This window comes from Choloepus didactylus, chromosome 7 (genome assembly GCF_015220235.1).
Source record: "Choloepus didactylus isolate mChoDid1 chromosome 7, mChoDid1.pri, whole genome shotgun sequence".
Taxonomy (NCBI): domain Eukaryota; kingdom Metazoa; phylum Chordata; class Mammalia; order Pilosa; family Megalonychidae; genus Choloepus; species Choloepus didactylus.
The window spans coordinates 15,830,550-15,843,507 of NC_051313.1; the positions used below are offsets into that span (position 1 = coordinate 15,830,550).

The window sequence follows — 12,958 nt, forward strand, 5'->3', positions numbered from 1 at the left end:
TATTTGGGCAGGTCAAGTCAAGAGCAGAACTAGGAGAGCTCTGAGGCAAAACGCAATAATCCAGTGGCTGAGAAAATTCACTAAACACCACAACTTCCCAAGAAAAGGGGGGTGTCCGCTCACAGCCATCATCCTGGTGGACAGGAAACACTCCTGCCCATCGCCAGCCCCATAGCCGAGAACTGCCCCAGACAACCCAGTGTGATGGAAGTGCTTCAAATAACAGGCACACACCACAAAACTGGGCGTGGACATTAGCCTTCCCTGCAACCTCAGCTGATTGTCCCAGAGTTGGGAAAGTAGAGCAGTGTGAATTAACAAAGCCCCATTCAGCCATCATTTCAGCACACTGGGAGCCTCCCTACACAGCCCAGCAGCCCAGAACTGCCCTGGGGGGACGGCACTCACCTGTGACATAGCACAGTCATCCCTCAACAGAGGACCCAGGGTGCACGGCCTGGAAGAGGGGCCCACTTGCAAGTCTCAGGAGCCATACGCCAATACCAAGGACTTGTGGGTCAGTGGCAGAGACAAACTGTGGCAGGACTGAACTGAAGGATTAGACTATTGCAGCAGCTTTAAAACTCTAAGATCACCAGGGAGATTTGATTGTTAGAGCCACCCCCCCCCTCCCTGACTGCCCAGAAACACGCCCCATATACAGGGCAGGCAACACCAACTACACACGCAAACTTGGTACACCAATTGGACCCCACAAGACTCACTCCCCCACTCACCAAAAAGGCTAAGCAGGGGAAAACTGGCTTGTGGAGAACAGGTGGCTCGTGGACGCCACCTGCTGTTTAGTTAGAGAAAGTGTACTCCACGAAGCTGTAGATCTGATAAATTAGAGATAAGGACTTCAATTGGTCTACAAATCCTAAAAGAACCCTATCAAGTTCAGCAAATGCCACGAGGCCAAAAACAACAGAAAATTATAAAGCATATGAAAAAACCAGACGATATGGATAACCCAAGCCCAAGCACCCAAATCAAAAGACCAGAAGAGACACAGCACCTAGAGCAGCTACTCAAAGAACTAAACATGAACAATGAGACCATAGTACGGGAGATAAAGGAAATCAAGAAGACCCTAGAAGAGCATAAAGAAGACATTGCAAGACTAAATAAAAAAATGGATGATCTTATGGAAATTAAAGAAACTGTTGACCAAATTAAAAAGATTCTGGACACTCATAGTACAAGACTAGAGGAAGTTGAACAACGAATCAGTGACCTCGAAGATGACAGAATGGAAAATGAAAGCATAAAAGAAAGAATGGGGAAAAAAATTGAAAAAATCGAAATGGACCTCAGGGATATGATAGATGATATGAAACGTCCGAATATAAGACTCATTGGTGTCCCAGAAGGGGAAGAAAAGGGTAAAGGTCTAGGAAGAGTATTCAAAGAAATTGTTGGGGAAAACTTCCCTAATCTTCTAAACAACATAAATACACAAATCATAAATGCTCAGCGAACTCCAAATAGAATAAATCCAAATAAACCCACTCCGAAACATATACTGATCACACTGTCAAACACAGAAGAGAAGGAGCAAGTTCTGAAAGCAGCAAGAGAAAAGCAATTCATCACATACAAAGGAAACAGCATAAGACTAAGTAGTGACTACTCAGCAGCCACCATGGAGGCAAGAAGGCAGTGGCACGATATATTTAAAATTCTGAGTGAGAAAAATTTCCAGCCAAGAATACTTTATCCAGCAAAGCTCTCCTTCAAATTTGAGGGGGAGCTTAAATTTTTCACAGACAAACAAATGCTGAGAGAATTTGCTAACAAGAGACCTGGCCTACTGGAGATACTCAAGGGAGCCCTACAGACAGAGAAACAAAGACAGGACAGAGAGACTTGGAGAAAGGTTCAGTACTAAAGAGATTCGGTATGGGTACAATAAAGGATATTAATAGACAGAGGGGAAAAATATGACAAACATAAACCAAAGGATAAGATGGCTGATTCAAGAAATGCCTTCACGGTTATAACGTTGAATGTAAATGGATTAAACTCCCCAATTAAAAGATATAGATTCGCAGAATGGATCAAAAAAATGAACCATCAATATGTTGCATACAAGAGACCCATCTTAGACACAGGGACACAAAGAAACTGAAAGTGAAAGGATGGAAAAAAATATTTCATGCAAGCTACAGCCAAAAGAAAGCAGGTGTAGCAATATTAATCTCAGATAAAATAGACTTCAAATGCAGGGATATTTTGAGAGACAAACAAGGCCACTACGTACTAATAAAAGGGGCAATTCAGCAAGAAGAAATAACAATCGTAAATGTCTATGCACCCAATCAAGGTGCCACAAAATACATGAGAGAAACACTGGCAAAACTAAAGGAAGCAACTGATGTTTCCACAATAATTGTGGGAGACTTCAACACATCACTCTCTCCTATAGATAGATCAACCAGACAGAAGACCAATAAGGAAATTGAAAACCTAAACAATCTGATAAATGAATTAGATTTAACAGACATATACAGGACATTACATCCCAAATCACCAGGATACACATACTTTTCTAGTGCTCATGGAACTTTCTCCAGAATAGATCATATGCTGGGACATAAAACAAGCCTCAATAAATTTAAAAAGATTGAAATTATTCAAAGCACATTCTCTGACCACAATGGAATACAATTAGAAGTCAATAACCATCAGAGACTTAGAAAATTCACAAATACCTGGAGGTTAAACAACACACTCCTAAACAATCAGTGGGTTAAAGAAGAAATAGCAAGAGAAATTGCTAAATATATAGAGACGAATGAAAATGAGAACACAACATACCAAAACCTATGGGATGCAGCAAAAGCAGTGCTAAGGGGGAAATTTATAGCACTAAACGCATATATTAAAAAGGAAGAAAGAGCCAAAATCAAAGAACTAATGGATCAACTGAAGAAGCTAGAAAATGAACAGCAAACCAATCCTAAACCAAGTACAAGAAAAGAAATAACAAGGATTAAAGCAGAAATAAATGACATAGAGAACAAAAAAACAATAGAGAGGATAAAGATCACCAAAAGTTGGTTCTTTGAGAAGATCAACAAGATTGACAAGCCCCTAGCTAGACTGACAAAATCAAAAAGAGAGAAGACCCATATAAACAAAATAATGAATGAAAAAGGTGACATAACTGCAGATCCTGAAGAAATTAAAAAAATTATAAGAGGATACTATGAACAACTGTATGGCAACAAACTGGAGAATGTAGAGGAAATGGACAATTTCCTGGAAACATGTGAACAACCTAGACTGACCAGAGAAGAAATAGAAGACCTCAATCAACCCATCACAAGCAAAGAGATCCAATCAGTCATCAAAAATCTTCCCACAAATAAATGCCCAGTGCCAGATGGCTTCACAGGGGAATTCTACCAAACTTTCCAGAAAGAACTGACACCAATCTTACTCAAACTCTTTCAAAACATTGAAGAAAATGGAACACTACCTAACTCATTTTATGAAGCTAACATCAATCTAATACCAAAACCAGGCAAAGATGTTACAAAAAAGGAAAACTACCGGCCAATCTCCCTAATGAATATAGATGCAAAAATCCTCAACAAAATACTTGCAAATCGAATCCAAAGACACATTAAAAAAATCATACACCATGACCAAGTGGGGTTTATTCCAGGCATGCAAGGATGGTTCAACATAAGAAAATCAATCAATGTATTACAACACATTAACAAGTCAAAAGGGAAAAATCAATTGATCATCTCAATAGATGCTGAAAAAGCATTTGACAAAATCCAACATCTGTTTTTGATAAAAACACTTCAAAAGGTAGGAATTGAAGGAAACTTCCTCAACATGATAAAGAGCATATATGAAAAACCCACAGCCAGCATAGTACTCAATGGTGAGAGACTGAAAGCCTTCCCTCTAAGATCAGGAACAAGACAAGGATGCCCGCTGTCACCACTGTTATTCAACATTGTGCTGGAAGTGCTAGCCAGGGCAATCCGGCAAGACAAAGAAATAAAAGGCATTCAAATTGGAAAAGAAGAAGTAAAACTGTCATTGTTTGCAGATGATATGATCTTATATCTAGAAAACCCTGAGAAATCGACGATACAGCTACTAGAGCTAATAAACAAATTTAGCAAAGCAGCGGGATACAAGGTTAATGCACGTAAGTCAGTAATGTTTCTATATGCTAGAAATGAACAAACCGAAGAGACACTCAAGAAAAAGATACCATTTTCAATAGCAACTAAAAAAATCAAGTACCTAGGAATAAACTTAACCAAAGATGTAAAAGACCTATACAAAGAAAACTACATAACTCTACTAAAAGAAATAGAAGGGGACCTTAAAAGATGGAAAAATATTCCATGTTCATGGATAGGAAGACTAAATGTCATTAAGATGTCAATTCTACCCAAACTCATCTACAGATTCAATGCAATCCCAATCAAAATTCCAACAACCTACTTTGCAGACTTGGAAAAGCTAGTTATCAAATTTATTTGGAAAGGGAAGATGCCTCGAATTGCTAAAGACACTCTAAAAAAGAAAAACGAAGTGGGAGGACTTACACTCCCTGACTTCGAAGCTTATTATAAAGCCACAGTTGCCAAAACAGCATGGTACTGGCACAAAGATAGACATATAGATCAATGGAATCGAATTGAGAATTCGGAGACAGACCCTCAGATCTATGGCCGACTGATCTTTGATAAGGCCCCCAAAGTCACTGAACTGAGTCATAATGGTCTTTTCAACAAATGGGGCTGGGAGAGTTGGATATCCATATCCAAAAGAATGAAAGAGGACCCCTACCTCACCCCCTACACAAAAATTAACTCAAAATGGACCAAAGATCTCAATAGAAAAGAAAGTACCATAAAACTCCTAGAAGATAATGTAGGAAGACATCTTCAAGACCTTGTATTAGGTGGCCACTTCCTAGACTTTACACCCAAAGCACAAGCAACAAAAGAGAAAATAGATAAATGGGAACTCCTCAAGCTTAGAAGTTTCTGCACCTCAAAGGAATTTATCAAAAAGGTAAAGAGGCAGCCAACTCAATGGGAAAAAATTTTTGGAAACCATGTATCTGACAAAAGACTGATATCTTGCATATATAAAGAAATCCTACAACTCAATGACAATAGTACAGTCGGCCCAATTACAAAATGGGCAAAAGATATGAAAAGACAGTTCTCTGAAGAGGAAATACAAATGGCCAAGAAACATATGAAAAAATGTTCAGCTTCACTAGCTATTAGAGAGATGCAAATTAAGACCACATTGAGATACCATCTAACACCGATTAGAATGGCTGCCATTAAACAAACAGGAAACTACAAATGCTGGAGGGGATGTGGAGAAATTGGAACTCTTATTCACTGTTGGTGGGACTGTATAATGGTTCAGCCACTCTGGAAGTCAGTCTGGCAGTTCCTTAGAAAACTAGATATAGAGTTACCATTCGATCCAGCGATTGCACTTCTCGGTATATACCCGGAAGATCGGAAAGCAGTGACACGAACAGATATCTGCACGCCAATGTTCATAGCAGCATTATTCACAATTGCCAAAAGATGGAAACAACCCAAATGTCCTTCAACAGATGAGTGGATAAATAAAATGTGGTATATACACACGATGGAATACTACGCGGCAGTAAGAAGGAACGATCTCGTGAAACATATGACAACATGGATGAACCTTGAAGACATAATCCTAAGCGAAATAAGCCAGGCACAAAAAGAGAAATATTACATGCTACCACTAATGTGATCTTTGAAAAATGTAAAACAAATGGCTTATAATGTAGAATGTAGGGGAACTAGCAATAGAGAGCAATTTAGGAAGGGGGAACAATAATCCAAGAAGAACAGATAAGCTATTTAACGTTCTGGGGATGCCCAGGAATGACTATGGTCTGTTAATTTCTGATGGATATAGTAGGAGCAAGTTCACAGAAATGTTGCTATATTAGGTAACTTTCTTGGGGTAAAGTAGGAACATGTTGGAAGTTAAGCAGTTATCTTAGGTTAGTTGTCTTTTTCTTACTCCCTTGTTATGGTCTCTTTGAAATGTTCTTTTATTGTATGTTTGTTTTCTTTTTAACTTTTTTTTCATACAGTTGATTTAAAAAAGAAGGGAAAGTTAAAAAAAAAAAAAAAAAAACAAGGAAAAAGAAAAGATGCAGTGCCCCCTTGAGGAGCCTGTGGAGAATGCAGGGGTATTCGCCTACCCCACCTCCATGGTTGCTAACATGACCACAGACATAGGGGACTGGTGGTTTGATGGGTTGAGCCCTCTACCACAGGTTTTACCCTTGGGAAGACAGTTGCTGCAAAGGAGAGGCTAGGCCTCCCTATGGTTGTGCCTAAGAGCCTCCTCCCGAATGCCTCTTTGTTGCTCAGATGTGGCCCTGTCTCTCTAGCTAAGCCAACTTGAAAGGTGAAATCACTGTCCTCCCCCCTACGTGGGATCAGACACCCAGGGTAGTGAATTTCCCTGGCAACGTGGAATATGACTCCCGGGGAGGAATGTAGACCCGGCATCGTGGGACGGAGAACATCTTCTTGACCAAAAGGGGGATGTGAAAGGAAATGAAATAAGCTTCAGTGGCAGAGAGAATCCAAAAGGAGCCAAGAGGTCACTCTGGTGGGCACTCTTACACACACTTTAGACAACCCTTTTTAGGTTGTAAAGAATTGGGGTAGCTGGTGGTGGATACCTGAAACTATCAAACTATAACCCAGAACCCATGAATCTCGAAGACAGTTGTATAAAAATGTAGCTTATGAGGGGTGACAATGGGATTGGGAAAGCCATAAGGACCACACTCCACTTTGTCTAGTTTATGGATGGATGAGTAGAAAAATAGGGGTAGGAAACAAACAGACAAAGGTACCCAGTGTTCTTTTTTACTTCAATTGCTCTTTTTCACTCTAATTATTATTCTTATTATTCTTGTGTGTGTGCTAATGAAGGTGTCAGGGATTGATTTGAGTGATGAATGTACAACTATGTAATGGTACTGTGAACAATCGAAAGTACGATTTGTTTTGTATGACTGCGTGGTATGTGAATATATCTCAATAAAATGAAGATTAAAAAAAAAAAAAAAAAAGACATAATGCTGAGCAAAATAAGCCAGGCACAAAAAGAGAGATATTGTATGTTACCACTAATGTGAATTCTGTGAAAAATGTACAATGTTTTATACTGTAGAATGTACGGGACCTAGAGATACCAATTAGTGGAGGGGGAATGATAATCTAATAAGAACAGATAAACTATGGAGGGTAATCTCAATGTTATGGGAATGCTCAGGAATGATTATGGTTTGTAAACTTTCTTGGATATAGTAAGATCATGTTGGAAGCAATAGAGTTATTTTAGGTTTTTTTTTTCTCTTATTCCTTTGTTTTCTTAGGGGTTGTTAATTTTCTTGGGGTATGGTAGGAACATGTTGGAAGCAATGTAGTTATTTTAGATTATTTGTTTTTCTTACTCCTGTTTGGACATGGTTTATTAATTTTCTTGGGGTATGGTAGGAACATATTGGAAGCAAAGTAGTTATTTTAGGTTATTTGTTTTCCTTAATCCATTGCTTTGTTTGAAATGTTGTGGGGTTTTTTTGGTTGTTGTTTGCCTGTTTGTTTTTAATTTTTTGATAAACAAAGTTAAAAAATTGAAAAAAAATCAGTAGAAAAATGGGAGTAAAAACTAAATGACAAATAGGGTGGGATGGGGGGATGGTTTGGGTATTCTCTTTTCACTTTTATTTGTTATTCTTATTCTGATTCTTTCTGATGTAAGGAAAATGTTCAGAAATAGATTGTGGTGATGAATGCATAACTATATGATCATACTGTGAACAGTTGATTGTATACCATGGATGACTGTATGGTTTGTGAATATATTTCAATAAAACTGAATTAAAAAAAAAAAAAAGTTACTGCAGTTGAGACAGATTTTTAAGTGATAAGTATCTGATCTCCTGCTTCACACTTAACAATAAACACTTTCTCGTTTTGAAAAAAAAAGAATTACAGAATAAAAGAGAAAAAAAGCATATATTGCACGTTTATTTCTGTCAGTTTTCTCTTCTTATCTGGTGTCTTGTTTTCAGGCGTCGTATCCTTCTCCCTCTTCATTTCCCATCGCCTCCTCCTAAGCCGACACCTCTGCTCCCTCCCAGGCAGGCACGTGGTGGCCGCTGCTGAGTGAGCCGCTTCCCTCGGGGTGCACAGGACCAGGTTGGGCCCCGAGGGCCCCAGGCCATTACTAGCCACAGTGTCTTAGCTGGGGTGCAGCCAAGTCAACCAGGGGACAGCGGGGCCACCCTGTCGCCTCTGAAGAAGTACAAGGTTATTCCTCGCATGTGGAAGTTGGGGTGAAGACATCGGAGTTGAGAAACCATTCTAGCCATTTTATCTAAAACCAAAGTTGATGGGGATGACCCTTTTGTGCCATGATTTTGTGGAACTTCAGAGTTGCCAGTTGATGTTGGATTATGTTTGTCCAATGTAAGCTGAATATAGGCCCACAGAGCCGCACTTCTGGGAGTATTGCCCACCACAGGAAGTTTTTTCCCAGGATTATGGGCTACTATGAGAAACGGCTCTACAGTGCCAGGCCCATATCTCAGGTCCATAGCCGTGGTACCACCTAATGGAATCTCAAAGCCTGGGGTATCCGTGGTGGGCTGACTCTCGGTCTTGGTGTGCATCCTGTGGGTGTGAATCCGTTGTAAATAGGATCTCTCGAGGATGTTATTTTAAGTTAGGGTGTTACCCAACTGAAAGGGGAGGGGTCTTAATTCCAATTATTGGAGACCTTATAAAGAGAAGGGAACAGAAGGTAGAGTGAGAAATAAACATGGGGAGGGGCTGGGAGCAAGAAGTCAGCAGAAACCTAGAAGAGAAGGAAAGGACATGGTCATGTGACTGGGAAGCCAAGGAACCCAAGTACTGCCGGCCAGACAGGAAGCTACCAGCCCCGAGAGGAAGCAAGTCTTCCAACTTCCAAACCATGAGGCAATAAATTCCTGTTTTAAGACAAAATCAGTCTGTGATATTTATCATAGCAGCCTAGCAAAACTAGGACAATATCCAGTCTCCTTGCACCACTGGGATTATTAGAGACCTGTCCTTCCTCACCATCAGGACCTCAATTATATAGCATATGAGGTGATGGCACAAAGGAAAATGATACGTGGATTTAGAGACCCCACACATTGAAATCTAAATACCATTTACAAGTTCAATAAGCATAAACACACTGCATGTACGTACTTCACCAGTAGGGGCAAGATTGTTGAACATGTTTACTCTCAAGATCAGAACATTAGAAGGTATAAGAGGAAAAAGGAGTGAAAAAGATTCTAAAGGATCTCTGCTCTGGATTTCAGCTCTGATGCTCACTCCTGCTTCAAACTTGCAGTGATCCCTGGTTTTACTGAACACCCTTTACCCCATGTTTCCTTACCTTCAATCATTGACGGTTTTTACTATAGTTGCCTACTACCTATACTGAAATAAATTGAGCCTCATTTCAAACAAGACCAAACTCATTACATGTATATCATGATATATATATACATATTTATGAATATGATTTAAATAGATGACAATTAAAATTACTACAAAAACATTTCAGTCCTCTCTAGCAGAAGTGAACCTCACTTTGAAAAGCCTTGCTTTAAGCTTTCTGGAATTTTCCTTATTTATTTACAAACTGGGATGTGGGCACCAAACAAAAACAGTTTCAATTATACCTAGGGGATAAAGAGATGATTTTACAAAAAGATCTACAAGAGTAGATGACTTACCATTTTCTGATATAAAGTCATACCCAAAAACTATGAAAAGCAAAGCTGCCTAAAGCCTTCTACTTACAGCCCTTTTAAATGGGAGTTCAGCCAGCTCATCAAATCAGTTAATGTTCTTTTTTTAGACATAAAAAAAATGTGAACACCTCAGGTAGATGTGACACACATTTATTAGAGATTATGATATGGTAAATTAAACAAAAGATTATTTTAAGTCAAGAATTATTTTACAATTTAAGAATAAAGTTGAATATATTTTAACACAATAATATTAGATATTGGTATAGATGTTAGGTTGTACTTAAACATGGAATTTCTCATTTGTTTCTGTATGGTCATCCTGAGAAGGAGGAAGGGGGGCCAGATAATTTCTTATGTCTTCTCAGAATTAAGGAGCTACCATTATTCATTCTGAGTTTTACTTGATTTACATGTGTGTATCTTCGTACTTACAAGTATAAAAGTCTTGGGGAATATTACGAGACCTGTGGGGTGCAAGTCCTTCATACATGTAGAAATTGATTTGGGGAAAATAATCAGTCATATATTCCATCTTGTCACAATAAGTCTTATCCATTCCTGAATCAAAAAAAAAAAAAGACAAAGACAATTGTTCACCAAATGTAGGTGGTAACGATGGTGGTCTTTGATCCTGTCTCTTAGGAGGTATTTTGTGTTAGTAGATCTCAACCAAATTCCACAGATAGCTTATAAAATGTATCCTATTTCTTTACTCTAACTGATAGGACTTGAAAACAGTGGCCATGGAGAAGGACAGAGCCTATGAGGAAGAATAAGTAGACATTATAAAGAGATCATATGTTCAATGAAGATAAATGAAGGTGATTTTAAAGAAGGAAATCCTTGTAGGAGGTAAAAGATAATTTAAAAATATCTGATTTCCACATAAGAAAACATGAATTTTTAAATTCAAAAAGAAGAATTCATTTTTATAAAACAACACATTAAGAGAATAAGAATTGGAGAGTATCATCAGTATATTGTGTACATTTTTATAAAAAGCATGTGTTCTAAAAAAGATTTAGTGGTGAAAACCTTTTTCATTTGAAGATTCTTAAAACTGCATCTTAATCTTTATTTTTACCAATGTTTTTAAATAAAATATGGACAAAAATATTTTCCTTTAATTTTAAAACAATAGGGCAAAATGTCAGGGAAACATTTTAGAATGTCTTAAAATAAACGACTGTTTCTCATTCTACGGATGTCCTAACTGTACGTAAACAGAGGCTCTGCAGGCCTGGCCTGTTGTCCTCCTCCCGCCCATGCCTGGTTCCCTCCCAGCCCTCAGAGCTCAGCTTGAATGTCTTCCTGGAGACGATGCTCCGACCCTAGACAGGGTCCACGTCTGCCTTGTGTGGCTCTGAATGCTCCGTGACTAGAAGCAAGATCAGCATCAGTAGGCACTCAGAAATACTTGTTACCTGAATGCGTATTTTAAAGCTGTGAGAAGGCACCTGTGTGAAGTGGCTGAGGACGTGGAACCAGGTTAACCGAATTCAAGTGTGAACTGCATGTAGAGAAATCTGGGGGACAGGGACTTGTGCCAGTTTGGATGTATTATATCCCCTAAAACTCCATGTTCCCTGATGCAATCTTGTGTGATTCAGTTGGAATCTTTGGATCAGGCTGTTCCAGTGGAGATGCAACCCACCCAACTGTAGGTGATAACTCTGATTAGATAATTTCCATGGAGGTGTGTCCCCGCCCATTTGGTCTGGGCCTTGATTAGTTTACTAGAGCCCTATACAACAGCTAACAAACAGAAGGAACTGAGTACTGCAGCCAAGAGAGACACTATGAAGAACGCACAGGAGCTGAGAGTGGAGCTGGAACATAACCTGGGATTAGCAGATGCCAGCCACATGTCTTCCCAGCTAACAGAGGTTTTCCGGATGCCATTGGCCTTCCTTCGGGGAAGGTATACTTGTGTTCATGCCTTTGTTTGGACATTTTCAAAGACTTTAGACTGTAACTTTGTAACCAAATAAACCCCTTTTATAAAAGTCAATCCATTTCTGATGATTTGCATAACGGCTGCATTAGCAAACCAAAACAGGACTTTATATATGAAAAGCTAAACACACATCTATTTATATAACCAAAAATTCACATCCGGTAAAAGAAGCCAATAGTGTAGATTGTAGCCAGTCTAGATGAAAGAATCACCACCTGAGAAGGATGGATAAGCACATTCCTTCCTATGATTAACAAACCTATCACATCCCTGTAAAGTGTGATTAATTCCATTTTTACAGAATTAAAGTAAATGGTGGATTTTCAAAAGGAAAGTTAGAATAATCAAACTAGTAATTTATAGACCTATTTTCATCATAGCCTATTTTCATTCGTTGCTTATTCAAGGGCTTCTAGGTCTGAAAGAACAGATTTCACAATAGTACTATTATTTTTGTATGCTTTCTTAAGTGATAAAATGTAATCAGTGATAAAATAGAATTTAAAAAATCATACCATGATCAGCCTAAAGAACTATGTTGACACAATTGTGTAAGTTCCACTGCTTGAGTCCTTCCATTAGCATCCGAAAAGCACAATCTACCAACCGTAAGCCTTGAACAACCTAAGAAAAAATCAGCATTAAGAAGGTTTTCATGAATTAAGTTTTAACTAATCAAGCCTTTATCCAATTGAGTAAAAATGAAACCCACTTCCTTCACTCAAATCACAGGTTTCAAACAGGGCTGCAATGTCCTATTCCTTATGCACGTGTTAAATAGGACATTGCACCACCACATTTACCAAATACCAGTTCCCTGAATACTTAGAAGCAAAAAATCACCCATGTTCCCTATAAAGGAAGGTAGACTACTGGCCAATAAATACACAAATCTCCAACCTCATCAAAACTATTCCCCTACAAAGCTTTTCATGATCCTGCCCAATGTGGGGGAGGGGGAGCCCCCAGCCCTTCTCTGGGAGCATAAACTGTGACGTACTGTCTGTAGGATCACGTGACAATGCGTTGCTAGAGAGTTAAAAATGTGCCCAACCTGTAACCTAATAATTCTACTTCTGGGCATTTCCCTAAGTACACAGAGTATGAACAGAGATTTATATAAGGATATTCACCACATTGTT

General features: G+C 38.8%; 1 pseudogene; it reads right to left on the reverse strand.

The window, feature by feature from the left end:
* The window catches only part of LOC119540478, a 256,014-nt pseudogene that overhangs the window by 55,298 nt on the left and 187,758 nt on the right, over positions 1-12,958 (reverse strand).